Consider the following 20859-nt stretch of genomic DNA (forward strand, 5'->3'; position numbering starts at 1 on the left):
ACTGCGTTTTACTTTTAGTAATTTAAAATTGATAAAAATGTACATTTTTATAAACGCAATTTTTAAACCAGGTTCATTCAAAGTTTGATGACGTTTTGCACACTTGAACATTAAAACAAGAGGAAGGTACATGATATATCTACATCATATTTCAAAAAATTATCACTTTACCCCTTTCCCTTAAAGCAGAATTTTGGTCATTATTAATTAAACTTTCTTCAAATCGTATTCAAAATAAGAGGAAAATTTTTGTTTATATCTCAGTTGTATACATATTTCAAAAATAATAATACCAACTTCCTTATGTACAAGATAGTATGTTAAACCAACCGTATCACTTTTTACTACCTTCTCGTAAAAAAAAATGAAAAGAAAAAAATATTTTCAAAATAAAAAGTTAAAAAAATCTTCAAAAACGAAATGTCAACTTTGTCCTGAACAAAGGAATTTGAAAAACTATTTATAATAATTCCCTTTTTTTATCTTAAATTTTACCATTGATTATCCGAGTTCAACCATTAATACCTTAGACCTCATTCGTATCAGTTATCAAAAATGAATGACATAAAAAAAACCATTTAAAAAAATACATAAATATTGTGGAAAAATTTATTTAAAATGGAAAACAAATGTTAACTAAACTTATGTCACAATGGTTATTAACACAGCACGACCACTAATATTATATTAATAGAACTATAATCCAGCAAACCGCTGATCCGTTGCTATGTGAGACAATGGCAATGCGGAAGCCGGTAGAGATGGACACCCCTGCAGCCCCCTGAAGAGTATGAAGCATGAAGCACGAAGAGTGTCGGACGACATGCGTGCCACGCCACAGTACAGCTCGCCTCGCGGGACATGGTGATGAGGCGGGCTGTGGCGGTGTCCTCCGGTGAGCAGCTAATGCGGCGGCCCTGATTGGCTGGAGCGGCCGCTGTCAGGAGCTTTAGGCCCTGGCGGGATCCGCGGGCTCGGGCAGCACTCGCCGGTGATTGCTTCCCTCCGCAGCCCGCCGGCCGGGCGCCGCGACAGTTGTCATGTTCATGTGCAACATGTCACTGCAAAGTCCAGCTTTCAACATCAATGTGCGTGCGTGTGAAGTGCATTCCAAATAATGTAAATATTTTGGTATTGCATCGTGTACTGACGGAAATTTCTACCAACCATTACATGAATTTAAAACGAAGCATAGTCTACTCTACGCATGTTCGGGCTGGTAGGATATAAATCATTATACAGTTAAATATATAAATACATATAAAATAGATATAAATCTCTTTGCTTCATATACAAAAAAAAAGTCCCAAAATTTACTTTATCTCTTATTATAATACTAGAATAATATTTACTTTATATGCGATTATTCGCAACAAATATCTTGAAAACAAACATTATGTACTTGGCAATTTATTGTAATTTCAGGTCTTGGAGAGTTATGGAAAACTATCCTAAAGAAATATGGCCGCCAACAGTTTAAGGCCACGAGCACCCAGACTCAACAAGGTGCGTCGTACAAAACAACTAAAAAAAAGCCACATAATCCAGCAAAATATAAAAAACATTACCAACTACACTTAGAAAATATTATAATGGCCATTACTGAACATACCAAATCAATGCATAGCTCTCCAATAACCTGCATTGTCTCGGGTTAGCCCCTCTGTCTCTCTGTCTCTCTCTGTCTCTCTCTGTCTCTCTGTCTCTCTGTCTCTCTGTCTCTCTGTCTCTCTGTCTCTCTGTCTCTCTGTCTCTCTGTCTCTCTGTCTCTCTGTCTCTCTGTCTCTCTGTCTCTCTGTCTCTCTGTCTGTCTGTGTCTCTGTCTCTCTGTCTGTCTGTGTCTCTGTCTCTGTCTGTCTGTGTCTGTCTGTCTGTGTCTGTCTGTGTCTGTCTGTCTGTGTCTGTGTCTGTCCGTGTCTGTGTCTGTCTCTGTCTGTGTCTGTGTCTGTCTGTGTCTGTGTCTGTCTCTGTCTCTCTCTCTCTTTCTCTCTCTCTCTCTGTGTCTGTGCGTAATATGGGATGTCTAACGATCCATGGCGAGTCTAGTGATGTTCCAGCAGCTCCATAACTAACTGTCTAAATTTCCAGCTTATGTACCCCAATTTTATCCCCCTATTTCCCACCCATGGCTCACTTGTCTATGAAGAAACAGAAAATCGGAGACTATAATAGAAGGTTCTAGAAGGTTCTTATTTGTAGTCCAAACAATAGATACACAGGCGAGTCTTCCGGTGGTATTCTTCTTCTTACTAAGATCTTAGTTGGTACCCCTGAGTTTGAAGGTGTTTTGGAAGGAACCCTCTGAATTTTGGTTGGAGTTTGCCTGCACCCAGCAGTATCCTTTCTATGACTTGTGATGTCACAATATTATGTCCACATGGTAACAACAGTTAAGATTAAGTGTTTTCTCTCAATGTCCTTAATGTTTTCCAGTGTATAATTTAAAAATGAAACGTCTCGTGACCAAACACACGGTCACATAATCGACATTGTGATTTATTATATTTATTACTAGCTGCCCGACCCGGCTTCGCACGGCTATACTAATGGAAAAAAATTAAGCCACATCTCCCATTTACAGTAATGGTAAATAAAAAAAAATTCAGTGAAAATTTATTACAATGCTGTATAAAGTACCGGAGAGAAAATGAATAGCACCGATGGTTTCCCGACTCGTGCACGCAACGTACAACTGATGTACCCGTACTTCGCTACGGCATTCTACAGCCAGATCACTCTTGCGCCGCTCATTATACATGCCCCTCCTTGTGGGTACGCCACTGCCGCGCGATGCCCGTTGCCATGGAGACGCAGAAGGCATGAACAAAACAAAATCCTGTTCTCATGCAGACAAAGTACCCACTGTTGCCTGGTTTTAACCACCCAAGTGATCTAATTTTCGGAAAATGTCATCCTGCGTAACATAAGGAACATTACTGTGAAGTTTCAAGTCTGTAAAATATATACTTGAAAAAAAAGGACAAAAAAAAAACGAATTAAACACAGAGAGAGGAAAAAAAACAATAGTTTAGGTTTGCTATTTAAAGTGATAAGTATTTAAATACTAATTGAACTCTTATGAGGGTACTGATTGCTTCGTTGTTAATATCACACGGGTGTTTTTTACTTGTATGGGAAAATTAAGAATGATAAGTAATATAGTGCGTGGCAACAATGTTAATAGGCAATAGCGTCTGCGGCATTGTCAACACACACTTCGTACGTGTACTGCATGTTGTATCTAACACCCTCCAACGCATTTGATTCTATATTGGACTTTTAGTAAGGATCCCTAATGTTATTGATAATATAATATAGCCTATAGCCTTCCTCGATAAATGTACTATCCAACACTGAAATAAGTTTTCAAATCGGACCAGTGGTTCCTGAGATTAGCGCGTTCAAACAAACAAACTTTTCAGCTTTATAATATTAGTATATATGTCTTTCAAAGTCCATCCCTACTTACCAAGCTAATTTAAACAAAATATTGTGTATACAGTTCACACAATACATCTTAACATTTGATATGAACATCTTTAAGGTATTAATTCAGTTAAAACATTACTCCTACTATTCATTAAACATGTTTCTACTTTGGATAGTTAAATAAAATAAATCAATAACAAATGGTAAATAATTACAGTATAAAATCCTAAGTATTCGTTGCGCACTGTCTTTTAACTAAACGCATTTTTATTTGTATTCTCTTTTATGTATAACACTACAATACAGTGCAATTTATTTCGGTTCACTTTGTGGGGACTCTTATATTCACTATCACTTTAATTTTTGTTCTGCACAGCTATTTTCACTAAGCACTTTGAGGCAAAGGGAAATTTATTCATGGAAGTATTTGAAATAACTGTACTTAGGCTCTTTTAAGTCGTGCTTCCTATACCAGCGGACGAACTGCATCATAAGTCTTCCGAAATTACCCGAACGCATAAAATGCACCGAACTTGAGTAAAATTGTAGTAAATAAATGAAAATTTGCCTAGCCTAACCTGGTTTGGGTTCGGTTCAGTTAGATTATGATCAACTTTTTAAACAGAAATACATCTATGTTTTAAAAAGGAATTGTTTTTTACTATTTTTCGTTAAAATGAATACATTTTTATTTTTTATCACGCTTGGCATTATTTTGAAGAATTCTACATTATATTTTGTTTCTGAATTTCATCTAATAACTTTATTTGCAAAATGAAAAACATGATAACGCATGAATTTACTCGTTACCGAAGTTACATGTTTACATATCTCTGGTGAGTATGAAAGTCTGGCTTAGGTATTTATATTTTCTTTATAAAAGCGAATTATATCTATTAAACCACTGACAAGTAAAATTTTTCTTAGGTGTTATGTTTACTATAGGTACATTCTTAAATTTTCTACTTCAGTTTCAGAAGCTTTTAAGGAATGATGGCTTTTAATATAAAAAATTAATTTACCCCCGTATATCATTTAAGCAATCAAATGTCGAAAAATAGAGAAGATACATAACCTTACTCATTATACATTTAATGTATTCTCTGTTATCTAACATCTACTTTTGTTACGGGGGTTTTCTCACCCCGTATCTTATTAATAGTTTTATTATAAGATGTATAGTTTATATTATAACACTAAACTTACCCATGGTTCAACCAATAAGTGGTTTAATTTTAAAAACTGTGAGAGATTACATTAAGTTAATCACAAGTCATATAATTTCCCTACAATACACTTATTCTTAATTTGTTTGTTTATGATACCTATGTTAATCTTTATTTTAAAACCAAACCTACCCCAGATTTATAAGTGATTTATTAAAAACCTAAAGGTAAATGAATGTGTAAAGCGAGTGAATATTAATGCAGTGACTAACATAATTATATATTAATGATAAAATTTTGCGATGTAATAACAATTATATTTCCCATTAAAACACTTTTTATGATATGATCAAGTTCTGGAACATATATATATATATTTAATTTTGAACTTATAACATTAATAAATATAATTTGAAGTTATGTTATTACTTACCTAGTTTTTTTGTTTCATAAAAAGAAAATATTTTGTATTTCGTATGAATTCGTATAACGTGCTAAAAGTCTGAGGAGTGAAATGTTGTAAACAAGTGTCGCTTTTTCCTAGTGCATTTGCGACCCGACCACTTCCCGTAGCACAAGGCGGCAGGGATTTGGCGCTCGGACGCCCGGCAGCCGTGACGAAGGGGAGTCCACCTCGATCGATATCTCGCTCCGCTCACCGTCGATTCTCGCCGCGGGAGCGATCTTAAGACTCTGCATTGTGCGCGGTGCGGCGAGCAGCTCTTCCCCGGTCGACCCTGTTGTGTTTATTCACTTGAAATTGATGGATTACGGCTGCTATCTTCCCGGAGCGGCGCGTTGCGAAAGGTAGACGTGGGAGGAAGGCAGGTGAGATCCGGAGAGATTTCAGGCAGCCTCGCACAATAGGAGGCCGTGATGCCGCGCACCACAGCTGCACAACACACCGCGCGGGCCCTGTACTGCTCCACTCTGCTGGCCTCCCAGCATCGCCACTCGAGTGTCGAAACACAAATCCTCATTTCATCTGCTTTAAGTAACTTCACTCTCAAATAAAACCCAGCACAAAGTGATGATTAACAAACAGTTTTATAATGTGACTGACAATTTGTAACCAAGTACCTTTAATTGAGTAGGTACGATGCCACGTATGAGCTGGCAAAAGTTTTTATCAAGTTATGTTTATATTCGTATTTATAATAAATATTTAATAAATAATTTACGTTTTGCTCCAAATACGATAGTTGATACATAAACTTTACACTTGTTTTCTGTTTATGTTTTACAAAGAAATACACCAATATCATACTCCTTATTATCAGACACTATGCTAAATGACAGAGTTTTAGGAAATAATAATTAACAGTAAACGAAAATGTGAAGTTAAAATTTGTATATTTATTAAAAACTATGATTGAAACTACACTTGTGATAAATATAAGTCCCATAGATGGAAAATTACCTTTCGTAAAAACCGTGTTGAATTAACTTAATTGTGTATGAATTACATAATGTTTTTTAAAAATAAAGAGCTTTTTGACTTGATGTAAAATCGCGATGATACAAGGCGCCTAACTAAGTTATGTGAGAAAAACCAACAATAAAATCTTTGGATCTCAATAGGACTATTTATAAAAATGTGAAATTTATATCAATTTCACGGTTTACAAACAAAAAATTCCTTATTAAGAATAGATTTGCAAGTAGATAATACACAAGCATTTAAATATACACTATAATCGATGTGTACTTAAGATAATATTTAACATTAGTGGTGAATCAGTTAAATACTTAAAACATCATAAAACTGTAATATAAAATATATTTTATTGCCTCGTAACTGTTAGAATAACATAGACACACTAAATATTGCAGTTAAACTCAGTTAAACAGCATAAGTTTTTAAGGGTGATATTTAACGTATAAAACCATTATCATAAATGGTAAAAAAGCAAATATAGAGATTTAATTGAAATGAAAGCACTATCCTGGTAATATAGTTTAATGCTTGTTTTTATAACCTAATACCAAACTTTTACAAATCTTTTTTATTAATTAAATAAATTCAGGTAGTACTTTATAACTACGTAAAACAAGTCATTTTTATGAGATTTATGACACATGATACAAAAGGTCCCTCTTGTTGCAACTACCAGGACGCGCCATGTCGGCGCACAGCGAATGTTTCAGCGGATCCAACGTCTGGAATTGGGCAATACTTGGTGCACCCAAGTCATGGTGTGTAACCAGTCATCGGCTGACTTCTCCTGCCAACCACGGCTGAACCACTCCCCGGCAGGTGTTCGCTGGCGCCACGTGTGTTCTGCAGCAGTGGAGCGAGGTCACCTCGGGAGGAACCCGCCGTCAGGCAGCAAGCTGCATTTGCCAGGGAGCTCCCCAGGTGCACCGAAGTCATTTGATTCCTCATTTAAATTATATAAACTAGTCTCAATTACAATGTATTTTCGGTGATGTTTATTTTTGGTGGGGTCAATGTCCAACCACCATTTGACGTAACGGCGGCCATCTTGGATAACCTTGCCCTTGACCTTTGACCTTAACCCCGACAACGATTTTGGATCCGCCATTTTTAATTCCGCCATATTGCATTCCTTCATTTTGGTTCGTTTTTTAATTTATGCAATTTAGTATTCTTGAACTTTCCAACATTTTTAATTATGATTTCACATCCACCATTTTGAATTATGTCACCATTGCCATTTTCGTTATGGCCACCATCTTAAATTCCACCATATTGAAATCGAACATCCCACTCCCCGAATATTGCAGTTTTCGTTACGTCCGCCATCTTTAATTTTGACGTCATGTCCATCTTGAATTCTGACATCAAGTCCACCATCATTGTTTCTGAAGCTTCGTCCGCCATCTTGGATCTGACATCACAGACACTTTTTAGATTCTGACTCGCGTCCGCCGTCGTGTGGTCTACTGGATGCAGGCACCATGTTGTTTTTTTCTGCTGGAGGCCGCTATCTTGAACACCGTTATCTTTCTTTCTGCTGTTGGTTCCAAGAGTGTGCCAGTATCGCTCTGTGTCAAGCATGTAAGGTCGAAGTTCCATTACCTACCAATGTTTTTATGGTTCTTATCGATATATAACACTTAATTTTTTATTCAAAATACATGGGAACGAAGGTGATTCAACTCATGACAGCTCTGAATCTGTGTTGAAAAACATACGCCTTTAACCGCACGGCTATCGAGACATTCACCAGACAGAAAATTAAATAAGGTATATAAAAAAACTCACATATTCGGACTTGATTTTTTTTTATTTTGTGGAAATAACAGCATCACCTGCCAGAGCATGAGAACATAAAACATACAACATTACAGAAGCAAACTGTGAATCAGTTATTCTGTGATGAGCATATTTATATAAATAATTCTCTGTACTAACTTAGAGTAGAAAGCTACAATTACAAGATACCATGAAAGAAAAGATACTACGCTAATTAAATAAAAAATAAATTTTTGTTGTATCCGGACAGCTAAACTCTACCCGAAATGGTGTTATTAAAAATATTACTCTGGATAAAAGCTAAGCGAAGCGCAACGCGAGACGCGGCTGATGTTTTAGCTGCGCTATGCCGCCATGGAACAATGGGTGAATACACGTTAGGAGACCGCAACAGTAGCGCAATTCTTCCGTTCGTTAATATACGAAACCTGCCATTTAATTGAAAATGGATTTCAAATCGGAAACGAGCTGCGTGATTGGGAGGGAAGAGGGTTGGGTGATTAAGTCAGGGGAGAGGGACAATGCAGGAATAAAAAATTTCCATAAAAGGATTACATTTCAGTGAAGGGCAAAATAAAAGCACGAACTGCCCATGGTGACCCAGTCTGTGCTGCACTGAAACAAGTGTCTGAGCTACGACTCAGCCAGAGACAGGTCTAGTGAGAGGGCTAAAATGTGAGCTGAACTATAACGCACTTAACAAGAGTCAGAGTCATGGCACATACAGTGAGTAGATCTTGTGGGAGGACAAGAATATAAGCCGTAGATACTATCCCGTACATAAACTAAAGTCTGAGCCATAGCATGATCAGCATGAAGATCTTGTGAAACCGCTGTAAAAAGCCGCTCTGATACAACAGGCCGAGCTATGTCAAAGCCAGCGAGCAGGTCTTGCGAGAGGGGTAAAATGTAAACCTGACACTGACACTCTGAAACAGGCATCAGGTCCACAGCACAGCCATCTAGCAGATCTAGTGAAAATGTTGAGATGTGAGCCGGACAATACCACAATGAAACAAAGCATCTGAGCCCCAGCACAACCAGCTAGCAGAACTAGTGAGAGGGCTGAGGATTTTACTCGGACAATACCGAACTGAAATACATTTCAAAGCCAGGAAACAGCCAGTGGGCGGGTAAAACGAAAAAGCTGGGACATGAGTTGGACAATAGTGCACTGAAACAAGTATCTGAGCTATGGTACAGTGAGACAGCAGTACTAATAAGAAGGCTAAGACGTTAAGCCGGGAAAAACTGCACTGAAACAAATGTCTGACACGACTCTGCCAGCAAACATGCCTGATGAAAGGGCTATACGTGAGCAGGGTAAAACTGCAATGAAACAAGTGTCTGAGAATCAGAACAGCCAGCTTGCATATATAGTGAAACAGGTGAAATATGAGCAGGAAAATACCACACTAAAACCAGTGTCACAGCCAGCTAGCAGTTATAGTTAGAAGGATGAGATGTTTGGCTGTACAATAAAGCACTAAAATAAGCATCAGCGCCATGGCACAGCCAGACAGTAGATATAGTGAGGGGTCTGAGACATAAGCCGGACAAAACCTCTGAAGAAAGAGTCTGAGCCATGGGAAAGCCAGATAGCAGGTCTAGTGAGATGACTGAAACTATAGTTTGGTCCATGGCACAGCCAGAATGAAGCTGTGGTAGAAGGGCTGAGACTTAAGCTGAATAATACCGCATTGAGATAAGAGTCTTAAACATAGCATAGCCAGCAAACAGGGTAAGAGAGAAAGAGCTTTAATCTGAGCCAGACAATACCATACTGAAAAAAAGTATTTGAGCTATAACACAGCCCAGGAGTAGGACTAGTAAATAGTTAGACAATGCCGCAGTTAAACTAACAGCTTAGCCACGGCACAGTTAGCCAGCAGGAATGGTAAATGGTTTGAGTCATATTGCTGGACAATACCCACTGAAACTTGAGTCTGAGCCACTTCTGAGTCAGCGAGCAGGTCTAGTGAGTGCCCTCAGATGTTAACCTGACAATACCGCACTAAAGCAGATGTTCGAACCACTACAAAGCATGAAGATCTGGTTAAAGAGCTGAGATGTGACCCGGACAATACTGCACTGAAACAATCTCTAAGCCACGGTACAACCAGCACGCAGGTCTAGTGAGATAGCTGAGTTATTAGTCAGAGAATAACGCACTGAAATAAGTGTCAAAGCCATGGCACAGCCATCAAGCAGGTCTGGTATAAGGTTGATACATGAGCTGGCCAGCTAACAGGTTTTGTGTGAGGATTGAGACATAAGCAGGATAAAACCCACACTTAAAAAAGTATTTATGCCACAGCGTAGCCAGCTAGCAGGTTCAGTGAGAGGGCTGGAAAGTGAGTCAGACAATTTTGCTCTAAAACAAGTGCCTGAGCAGCAAAAGATCTTGTGAGAAGTAAAGACATGAGCCAAGATTTACCGCACTGAAAAAAGCATATGAGCCCCAGCACAGATAGTAAGCAAGTCTAGTGAGAGGGTTGAAATGTGAGCCGGACAAAATCACAGTGAAACAAGCGTCCAAGCCACGGCACAGTTAGTAAGCGATTCTAGTCAGAGGCCTCAGATGTGAGCCAGACAATACTGCATTTAAAAAAAGTGTTGAAACCATCTCACAGCCAGGAATCTTGATCTAGTTAAAAAGCTGAAACGTTTAGCTAGACAATACTACACATAAATAAGTGTCTGAGCAATAGCGTAGCCATTGAGCAGGTATAGTAGGAGGACTGAATATTGAACAGGACAAAACCGCACTGAAACCATAAATAGAACAATGACACAGTCAGCGAGTTTAATATATTAAAGGGATGAGACGTGTACATAGCCACAGCTTAAACAGTGTGCAGGTCTTATGAGATGGATGAGATATTAGCCGGATCACTTCGCAATAAAACAAGCATTCAAACCACGGCACAGCCAGCGAGCACGTCTGTTAGAAGGGCAGAGACGTGAGCCAGACAATACTGTACTGAATTTAGAGTCCAAGCCACAGCATAGATAGCTAGCATGTCTAATGAGAGGGCTGAGATGTGGGTCGGATTGTACCATAATGAAACAAGAGTTCGAGTCACAGCAAAGCCACTCACAGGTATTGTGTGAAGGCTGAGACAAAAGTTGGACAATACCATTCAGAAAAGTCTGAGTTATATCACATCCAACGATCAGGTCTAGGGAGAGGACTGATTGTGAGCCGAACATTAAAACACTAGAAAAGGAGTTTGAGCCATGACACAGCTAGCTAGCAGATTTTGGGTGAGACCTGAGACATATATTACCGGACAATATGGTAATAGAACAAACAACTTAGCTACAGCCCATCCAAAGAGCAGGTTCGGAAGGACGACTGAGTTGAGAGCCAGACAAAACTGCACTGAAAAAAGCATCTGAGTCACAGCACAATATCGAGCCTATCTGCTTAAAGGTAATGAGACGTGAACCAGAAAAACATTGCACTGTAGCTTTGAACCATGGCACAATTCGAATGCAGGTCTAGTGAGATAATTAAGATGTTAGGCAAATAATACTGCAGTGAAAATTTTGTCTGCACCACGGCACAGCCAGTGAGGAGGTTTGGCTGGAGGCCTGAAACGTTAGCCAGACAATACTACACTGAGAATAAAGTCTGAGCCACAGTACAACCAGCGAGCAGGTCTAGTTAGAGGGGCTGAAATGTGGGCCGGTCAATGCAGAACTGAAACAAGTCTGACCCATGGCACAGCAAATTGCAGGTTTCTTGTGAGGGCTGAGGCATAAGTCGAACAATACCACACTGAAACAAGAAATTGAGCCATGGCACATCCAGAAGCAGGCATAGTAAATAGGCTGATACATGAGGCGGACAATATTGCACTGAAACAAGCTTCTGAGCCATGGCACAGACAACAAGCATGTATTTTTAAAGGGCTGAGATGTGAGCCAGATATGCCTGCAATGTAACTAGTGTCTGATACATGGCACGGCTAGCTAGCACGTATTGTGAGAGTGCAGAGACGTGATTGCAACACCGCACTGAAATAGCATCTGAGCCATGCATAGCCAGTTAGAAGGTCCATTAAGAGTGCTGAGACATGAGCCAGACAATACCCAGTGGCGTCTCGTCAGGGCAAGCAAGGCAAGCAGTGCTTGCCCAAGCAGTTTGCAGACAATTTTTTAAATAAATATTTTATTCAGAATAGTATTTTACTTTGGCTCGTGCAGTTAGGTGTATGTATTTTTTACATTATCTTCTTGGGACCCAATACTGTGCGCTGTGCGCTATAAGAAAAGAACTCGTCGACACACAAAACATGCTGTTTTAGAAGCGTTGCTAAGTTTAGAAGCGCTGGTAGGACCGCTTTCAGCAGGAAGGCTGCCGCAGTAGTTTCCTTTTGGAAGGGGGGTGGCATGGTACAAAGGTTCGAGGAGGGGATTGGCTGTAAAAACACGTGGTAGAAGCTACGAAGGTGGCGCTTTCTTGCCGAACTAAAGCGAACATGTCGGAAGCAGACCGTGGAATTCTTCCGCCGACTGCTTCGGCTATGTCCGCTACAGTTCGCCACGGCAGGTGGCGAGGTGGCGTTTCAGTCGGCGGTCGTCTCTCGGGGCGCGCGCATCTCTCTCGCGGGCTGTTGGCTGGGAATTCCCTGCGCCCTATTGGGTAACCAAAGGCTGGCAGTGCGTCGGGGATTTGTGGGCTTACGGGAGGCGGCCTAGCAGCGCCAACTGCTACCGACCGCGTCCCGCGGGTGGCGGATACGGGATCCCAACTCGAGAGTTGCAATCTCGCTGGAGTGACTGTGAATAACCACGTACCAGTTAACAGAGTTTATGATCACGTATGAAGATAGTTTCTTTTGTGTTGGTACAAAAAATACCAACATTTAATTTTTACTATTCTAGTACATTTTTATGAGCTTATTCTCTTTATTTTAAGTACTTACTTTGCCATGTGTTGTCTGTTTATATATTTTGTACCAGATATCGATGATACTACACTCCCACTTAGTATATAAATAATGTAGAGTAGGTATTTTATTATCAGAATAATGTATGCCAAACATTATAATTTTTCAAAAATAGTTTATAATTAAAAAAAAAGTCAATTTTTCTACCTGTGGAATAGTCAATTTTCAGTTAAGAAAACTACTTAAATAACACCCTTTTGTACCTTGAAATCCATATTTTCTCGGGGGAGGGCCCCCGCACCCCCCCCCCTCCCCGTGTTTTGGGGTGAACGGAGTTGTTGCTTTCCCTCATGTAAACCTCACGCCTCGCCACTGACAATACCACACTGAAAAATGTGTCTGAGCTATGGCAAAGGCCAGTTAATAGGTACAGAGAAAGGGATGTGTTGCATTAGCACAACAATCGCCAGAGCGCGCAGTGGCGCCACCGCTACCTAGTTGCATGAGAGTGGCTACGACACTCATTTGGAGTCCGAACCACGGCAAACCAAAATTTGAATAAGATGGTACCTACTGAAAACTTCTGAACTTGGAAAACACCTTCTCATGGAGCTGAAGCCCTATCCAGCTACATCCAAAACTAAAACTTAAATTTTTTTTCAATCTGATCATAACATCACTTTTCTCATTTATCAAGAAATGAAACGGTATTTGCCTTTTTTGTTTTACAAGGCTACTAAAATTACATTTAAATAATCCAGAAAGTTTCAGATTATTTGACAAAAACATAAGTGAAAATAAAAAATCTATGGAATAATCGTGTGTTGTTTCTTGCAGTAAAGATTACAGAAGGCTTCTAATAGGAAAATGCTTAAGTGGGTCCTAACAAAAGAAAACTTCTCATGTTACCGAGGCTCTCTTTAAACAAAATTTAAATTTGTTCTGTATATAACAAATTTGTTTCCCTACACTATTCATACCAAATAATTTGTACAATTTAGTTACATTATTAGAATGGTTTCAACAAAAATGAAATTTCTTTTCTGATTTTAAATGGGACTGGGTCCCGGGAGTCTGACCACTGGAGTTTGTACAAGATTTAAGAGGCAATAAATGTTTCTGAACAATTTATAAGTCGGAAGGTCCCAATTTTGACTAAATAAATAAAATTTTTATCTCGTGAAGGCCGATCGATGCAACCTATCGAAGTCAGTGTTGCCGAGAAGAGCAGCTCCCTGGGCTGACAATGAACAAATAAACACCAAAAAAGCAAACTGCAACTGTTTTTTGACTGGCTTCCAGGATAGCTCACATCTTCTCCAACATCTGCTTCGGAAGTTGATCCGTTCCCACAACAAACTGCTTACAATTTTTTTTTTATTAATTGTTTGAATGGTTAACGGCTTTCGCCCACAACCAGAACTAAATCATTCCAATCTTTATCATTTCGTAGCAATCATATCTCTTACTGTAAATAAACATCCATGCCTTACCCGGGACTCGAACCCAGAACCCCTCGCACCGTAAGTCGGTGTGCATCCGACTACGCTACGGAGGTCGGCAAAATTGCTTACAATTCTGAAAAAACCTTTAAAATACATTACCAAAAAGCATAACAAACATGTAAAACTGCTATAATTTGTTATTGAAATATAATGTTATTACTTTTATAATAATCAAAAACATTACTATGTCAACAGAAATTTGACTCATTAATTTATTTAGCTTTGCAGTAGTAAGTTTTGGTATGTCCGGGCACAGGGTTCATGGTGAGGAGCCGAGGATCTCACCGCCATCTTGGATTGTTACGTCACGACGATAATCTTGGATGAACTTGACCTTGAACTGTGACCTTCACCTTGACCTTTACCTTCAAATTTGCCCACATTTGCCCAAAATTACTCAAAATTCGCCAAAATTTTCATTTCTTTTTGAAAAAATTCCGACCAAAAATCTCAAAAAATTTTAAAAGTTAAAAAATTCTCTTTTTCAGAGAAAAATTCCCGTTTCGAGGGAAAATTTCCCGTTTTTAGTCCACAAAAATACCAGCGGCTAGAAATGTCCATATATAGGCTTAAGCATCTATGTATACAGCCTCCGACAAGCCTATGACGTCATCATGGATAATGATGTCACCGTTGCAATATCCGTTACGGCCGCCATCATGAAAATTTAAATTTATTATCGGATTTTAACGCAAAAAGTTCTAAAATTTATAAAATAAATCAAGTAATAAAATTTTAATAAAAATAATTTAAAAACAAATGTTGCAATTTCCGTTACGGCCGCCATATTGAAAATACGTAATTTTTATGTTATAAAATCGGGAAAAATTTTAAAATTTATAAAAAAAAATAAAAAATTTAATTTAAAATAAAAATTTAATAAAAAAATATTAAAAAATAAAATGTACACTGTCGCCATGGAGCTCGGAGTCCTCGGTTCAAACCCGGCGAGGTAAAAAAAAGAGTGCGACAGGACCTTCCTCCACAGAAACCGCCGGCAGACTGACCTCCCACCACTTATGTCAAGGTATATATATATCGTCAGCGAGTATGATGTCATGTACACCATCTTGGAAAATTTATTTATTATACGATTTAAATGAAAAAATTTCAAATTTATAGAAAAAAAAATTTTTTTAATAAATTTATTTTAAAAAAACACCTAGGCAAATATTGTTAATACCACCATTTTGAATTATAAAAATTTGGCATTTTTAGTAATGCCCGCCATCTCGGATGACTATTATGTCATCGTTACACTTTACATTACATCCGCCATATGGATTCTAGAATGTTGCACTGTTTGTTATGGCCACCATTTTGAAATACTGAAATTTTTTATGCTAGAAATGTAGAAAAAAATTCAAAAATAGAATAAAAATTTATTAATCAAATTTTAATAAAATCATATTTTAAAACTGCACTTACGCTTTTCAGTCCTTAGTTAGAACCTGGTAAGACCAAAAATAAAAAGAATCGTTGAAAGATACTTCCTCCACAGTAGCTGCAGGCATACTAACTTCCCACCACCATCAATACCAAGGTATATATCGTCAGCTGGTATGATGTCATGTCAGCCATCTTGTCTACATTCGCTGGAGGCCACCATCTTGTTTTCATCTGCTAGAGTGCGCTGACGTCATGTTAGTTTAATACTTACCCACTAGAGTGCAGTAATCATTTATTATTACTGTGACACCCACCATCTTGGAATTGTGTTATTATTTAGCTACAAATTCGGTAAAAATTCCAAAATTCACCAAAAAAATTTACAAATAATATACAAATTTATTCGGTCAGTTCCTGTCCTTGGTTCGATACTTGATCGATGCAATAATGTTTAATTTTATGTAAAAAAAATTTCAATAATTCATGTTCAATATTCTTAAAGATACTTTTTAAATCCTCTACTACCATCATCTTATAAGCCATCAAGACTACCATCTTGGAAATTCGTAATAATTAACCTATAAAATCAGGGAAAAAATTTAAATTTCATTAAATAAATTTGCAATCAATAAACGTATTAAATATATCGACTTAGGTCCTTGGTACAATTCTGGATGATGCAAAAAACTTAAATATAACAACAATTTAACATAAAAGTGACAGGTTCGAGAAATAAAACACCACAAATTCTTTCACAAAATAAATTTTATTACTAAATTTCTATTCTACTACAGGATCACCTGCGAACGTTAGCAATCTTACAAACATTTAGGTCCGCATAGGCGTGAAATGACTAATTCTTAGCTCCATTCGATTTATACTAGACAAAGACCAGCCAGAACCTTTATTGACATAGTCCTCCCCTTCTTGACAGAGTTTCTGGACACCGTGTTTAACAGTTTGCTTCACATCGTTAGAACTGTAAATCACTGCAACCGATTTTTTGAATGCACACATCTTCACTTTGTCATCGAACGAATACGGCTTTCCATATATACAGTCCAAACACAGGTTATATCTTAATGGACCGTTTGTTGCTACATCATCGGTAAGCTGATTGATTATGTCCTGTCTGATATATCAAGAAAAGTACAAATGTCCTTCGACTCACTTAATGTATTTAGATAATAGTAGTCTTTCAATGTTCCACCAAATGCAGACTGTGCCAAATAGAAGCCATTATTATTCTCCTGTAATGCACCGAACACAGTCTTGAGTTTAGGTTCATGTCCAGACGACATAACAATCGGTTGCTGCACATCTGTTTTTTTTCTTGTACGCTCACGAGTCTCCAATCTAAACCGAGGAATCGAACTTTCTACAGGTAGTTCAACAGTAGGCACACGGACTTCACCTTTACAGTTTTTCGCATGTCGACGCAAATTATCAATTCGAGTAAACCATTTATGGCACTTTTCACAGCGAAACTTCATGCGAGAAGAATTCTTCGCACATTTACTCCTCTCATGTCTCCGTACATCATGTGAAAATGCAAACGTCATATCGCAGTAGCCACAAGGATGCCTAGTTGAAGACGAACCCGAACCAAATGTCGATGTAACTGTGGTTGTACCATTTCCAGGCATACTCTTATGCACATCAATCATTCGCTGTTGCAACGAAACCTTTACTTTCTGCCACAGTGCAGGGCCTTTACATGTCTCCAAGTGTTGTATCAAATTATAATTTCTTGTAAATTTCTTGTCACACTTAATACAGCCAAACATTTTACGATAAAGGTTCTTAGCACATTCTCTCTTCTTGTGTCGACGAGCATTGCTGATGTTTGAGAAAATCTTGTCGCAGTAACGACATCGATGTTCGTTATTTGTTGACGATTCGCCATCCATTGAAGTCTCCATCGAGGGCGAAACAGTAACAAACTGAGCGATCTACTGTCTAGAATTCGTTTATATACATGTACCCGATAATACGCTAGTCAAATCAAGAACCATTTACAATAATACTCGAGTCAAAACAACATTTATTAAAGAAGCACACAACAATAAGGTAACTTAATTGACGCATAATACACGCATTCTACGCGCAATGTACGCAATGTACGCAATGTACGCAATGTACGCAATGTACACACAGTACAACAGTAAACGTTACGAAGCCGCATTAGTAGTATAGGATAGCCGGAGCTGGGACATGGCGCTGGCGCGTGGAGCCGGAGCCGGTGTCCGCCATATTGGATTGTGACGTCACGGCGGCCATCTTGGAGGAGTGTAACGGGACATAGCGTAACGGGACAAGTAGGACATTGACCTTTGACCCTCAAAATTTTCCAAAATTGGGCAAAAATTGCCCAAAATTCCTCAAAAATCGACAAAATTTCCATTTCTGTAGAAAAAAAATTCCGCCAAAAAATCTCAAAAAATTCCTCAATTCAAAAATCAGGATTTCAAAAATCTTCAAAAGTCGTTTTGCCCTAGAAAGAACCCAAATTCCTAAAAGAGGCTTAAGCATCCTTGTCTACAGCCTCCGATAAGCCTCTGACGTCATCTAGGATTATGACCGCCATCTTGGATAGTTGTGACCTTGACCTTTGACCTTGACCTTGACCCCGGCGGCCATTTCGGATCCACCATCTTGGATCCGCCATCATGGATCCGCCATTTTGGATGACGTAATTGTGTGTTCTCGAAAATTCCGGCGATGTGTTTTCCGCCATATTGGATGATGACGTCACCGTTGCATTTTCCGTTACGGTCGCCATCTTTAACTTTTATATTTATTATCCGATTTTAATGAAATTTTTTTTAAAAACTATAAAAAAAATTAAAAATAAAATTTTAATAAAATACTTATAAAAAACATATATTTACGACACCTAGTTTGGAGTCCTCGGTTCGAACCCGGTGAGGGCAAAAAAAAATGGCGACCGATCCTTCCCTCACAGTGACTGCTGGCATACTGACTCCCACCACTTTTTTCATAGCATATATATCATCCGGCAGTATGACGTCATGTACGCCATCTTGAAATTTGGACGCCATCTTGAAAATCTTTATTTATTATCCGATTTTAATGAAAAAAATTCCAAAATTCATCAAAAAATTAACGTATTTGAATTCTGTTTGATTATATCGATGTACGTCCTTGGTTCGATTCCCGGCGAGAGTAAACGGTCGATCCTTCCTCCATGAAAGCTACCTAGACTGATCTACCACCACCAGTACCAAGGTATATATCATCAACTGGTATGACATCATGTCCGCCATCTTGTCTTCATCCGCTGGAGACCACCATCTTGTTTTCGTCTGCTAGAGTGTGCCGATACCATGTAGTATAATTATCTGGTCACTATACTTGTGTCCTCAACTGTTGACATTGAACATTGACCTTGAACTTTGACCTTGACCTTGAAATTTGACCTTGACCTTGAAATTTGACTTTGTCCTGGAAATTTGACTTTGTCCTTGTCGACCATCATGGAGCCGACATTTTATGTTCAGTACATGTAACCAGAGGATACCACCTGCTGGAGTACGCCATCTTGTGTGTGTGTGTACTTGTATTATAGAGTACATTTCCATCTGGATAATTTTATTCTAACCCGCTACAGTGCAGTAATCATTTATTACCGAGGTGCCCCCGCCATCTTGAAATTTGACCGCCATCTTGAAATCATGTAATAATGTAGCTAGAAAAGCGGGAAAAAATCCAAAATTCATTAATAAATCACTCATTAACTTACATATCGATTCGATCCGCTCCAGTCCTTGGTTCGATCCTCGATCGATGCAAAACATTTAATTTTATGAAAAAAAAGTAATAATTCCAATAAACCATGTTCAACATTCTTAAAGAAACTTTAAATCATTTACTACCATCATCCTATCAGACATCAAGACCACCATATTGGAAATTCGTAATTGTAATGCTAGAGATTCGGGAAAAAGTTCAAAACTCATTAAATAAATTTGTAATCTATATACTGATTGATAAGATCGACTAAGGTCCTTGACACGATCCTGGACGAAGCTAAAATAAATTTAATTAAAATACCAGAAAAGTGTAAGGTTCGAGGAATAAAACACCTAAAAGTCTTTTACAAACATAATATTTATTACACAATTTCTATCCTACTACAGAATCACTTGCGAAAGCCAGCAATCTTATAAACATTTAGCCCTGCATAGACGTACAACGACTACTTCTTAGCTCCAAATGGCTCCAAATGCTCCAAACGGCCTTCAAATGCTTGACAGCTCCAAATGTTTCCAGCAGCTCCAAATGCTCCAAATGCTTGACAGCTCCAAATGCTTCAAAAGGCTCCAAATGCTCCAAATGCTCCAAACGGCCTCCAAATGGCTCCAACAGCTCCAACAGCCTCCAAATGCTTGACAGCTCCAAATGTTTCCAGCAGCTCCAAATGCTCCAAATTCTTGACAGCTCCAAATGCTTCAAAAGGCTCCAAATGCTCCAAATGACTCCAAAAGGCTCCAAATGCTCCAACAGCCTCCAATACATAACACAGCTCCAAATGGCTCCAACAGCCTCCAAATGCTTAACACAGCTCTAAATGGCTCCAAATGCTCCAAACGGCCTCCAAATGCTTGACAGCTCCAAAAAAAGGCTCCAATTGCTCCAACAGCCTCCAAATGCTTAACACAGCTCCAAATGGCACAAATGCTTGACAGCTCCAAATGCATAACACAGCTCCAAATGGCTCCAAATGGCTCCAACAGCTCCAAAAGACTCCAAATGCTTCAAAAGGCTCCAATTGCTCCAAGAGCTCCATCTTCAATTGGTTCCAACTGATTCCTATTACTTTTATCGAACTTGGCATGATTACTAACATGTCTTTATCAGTATACATTTTGACTGGCAGTGGTAACGTTTTTTACACCTTTAAGTTATAAGTTTTATTTAGAAATCAGATTTCGATAAATGATAGCTTCCATCTGGAAAGAAAATATATTAATTTATCTTCAAGTTTATACACATACATTTAATTTAATCCATTATTGTATGTAGCCAGCTTCCCTCAGTTCTTTGAGTATGAAGGATATTTCTTTAATGTTTGAATAGTTTCCTGCACAAAGCGATCCATGTAGTAGTCGTAGCCTGTTAACCAATATGTTAGGATCTTCCCATGAGGTATAATCAATCTCTTCTGCTGCCTTCATCATCCTTGCATGTTTATAATAAATATTATCTCTGGTGTCTATCGTTTTAACACC

This window comes from Bacillus rossius, chromosome 1 (genome assembly GCF_032445375.1).
Source record: "Bacillus rossius redtenbacheri isolate Brsri chromosome 1, Brsri_v3, whole genome shotgun sequence".
Lineage (NCBI taxonomy): Eukaryota > Metazoa > Arthropoda > Insecta > Phasmatodea > Bacillidae > Bacillus > Bacillus rossius.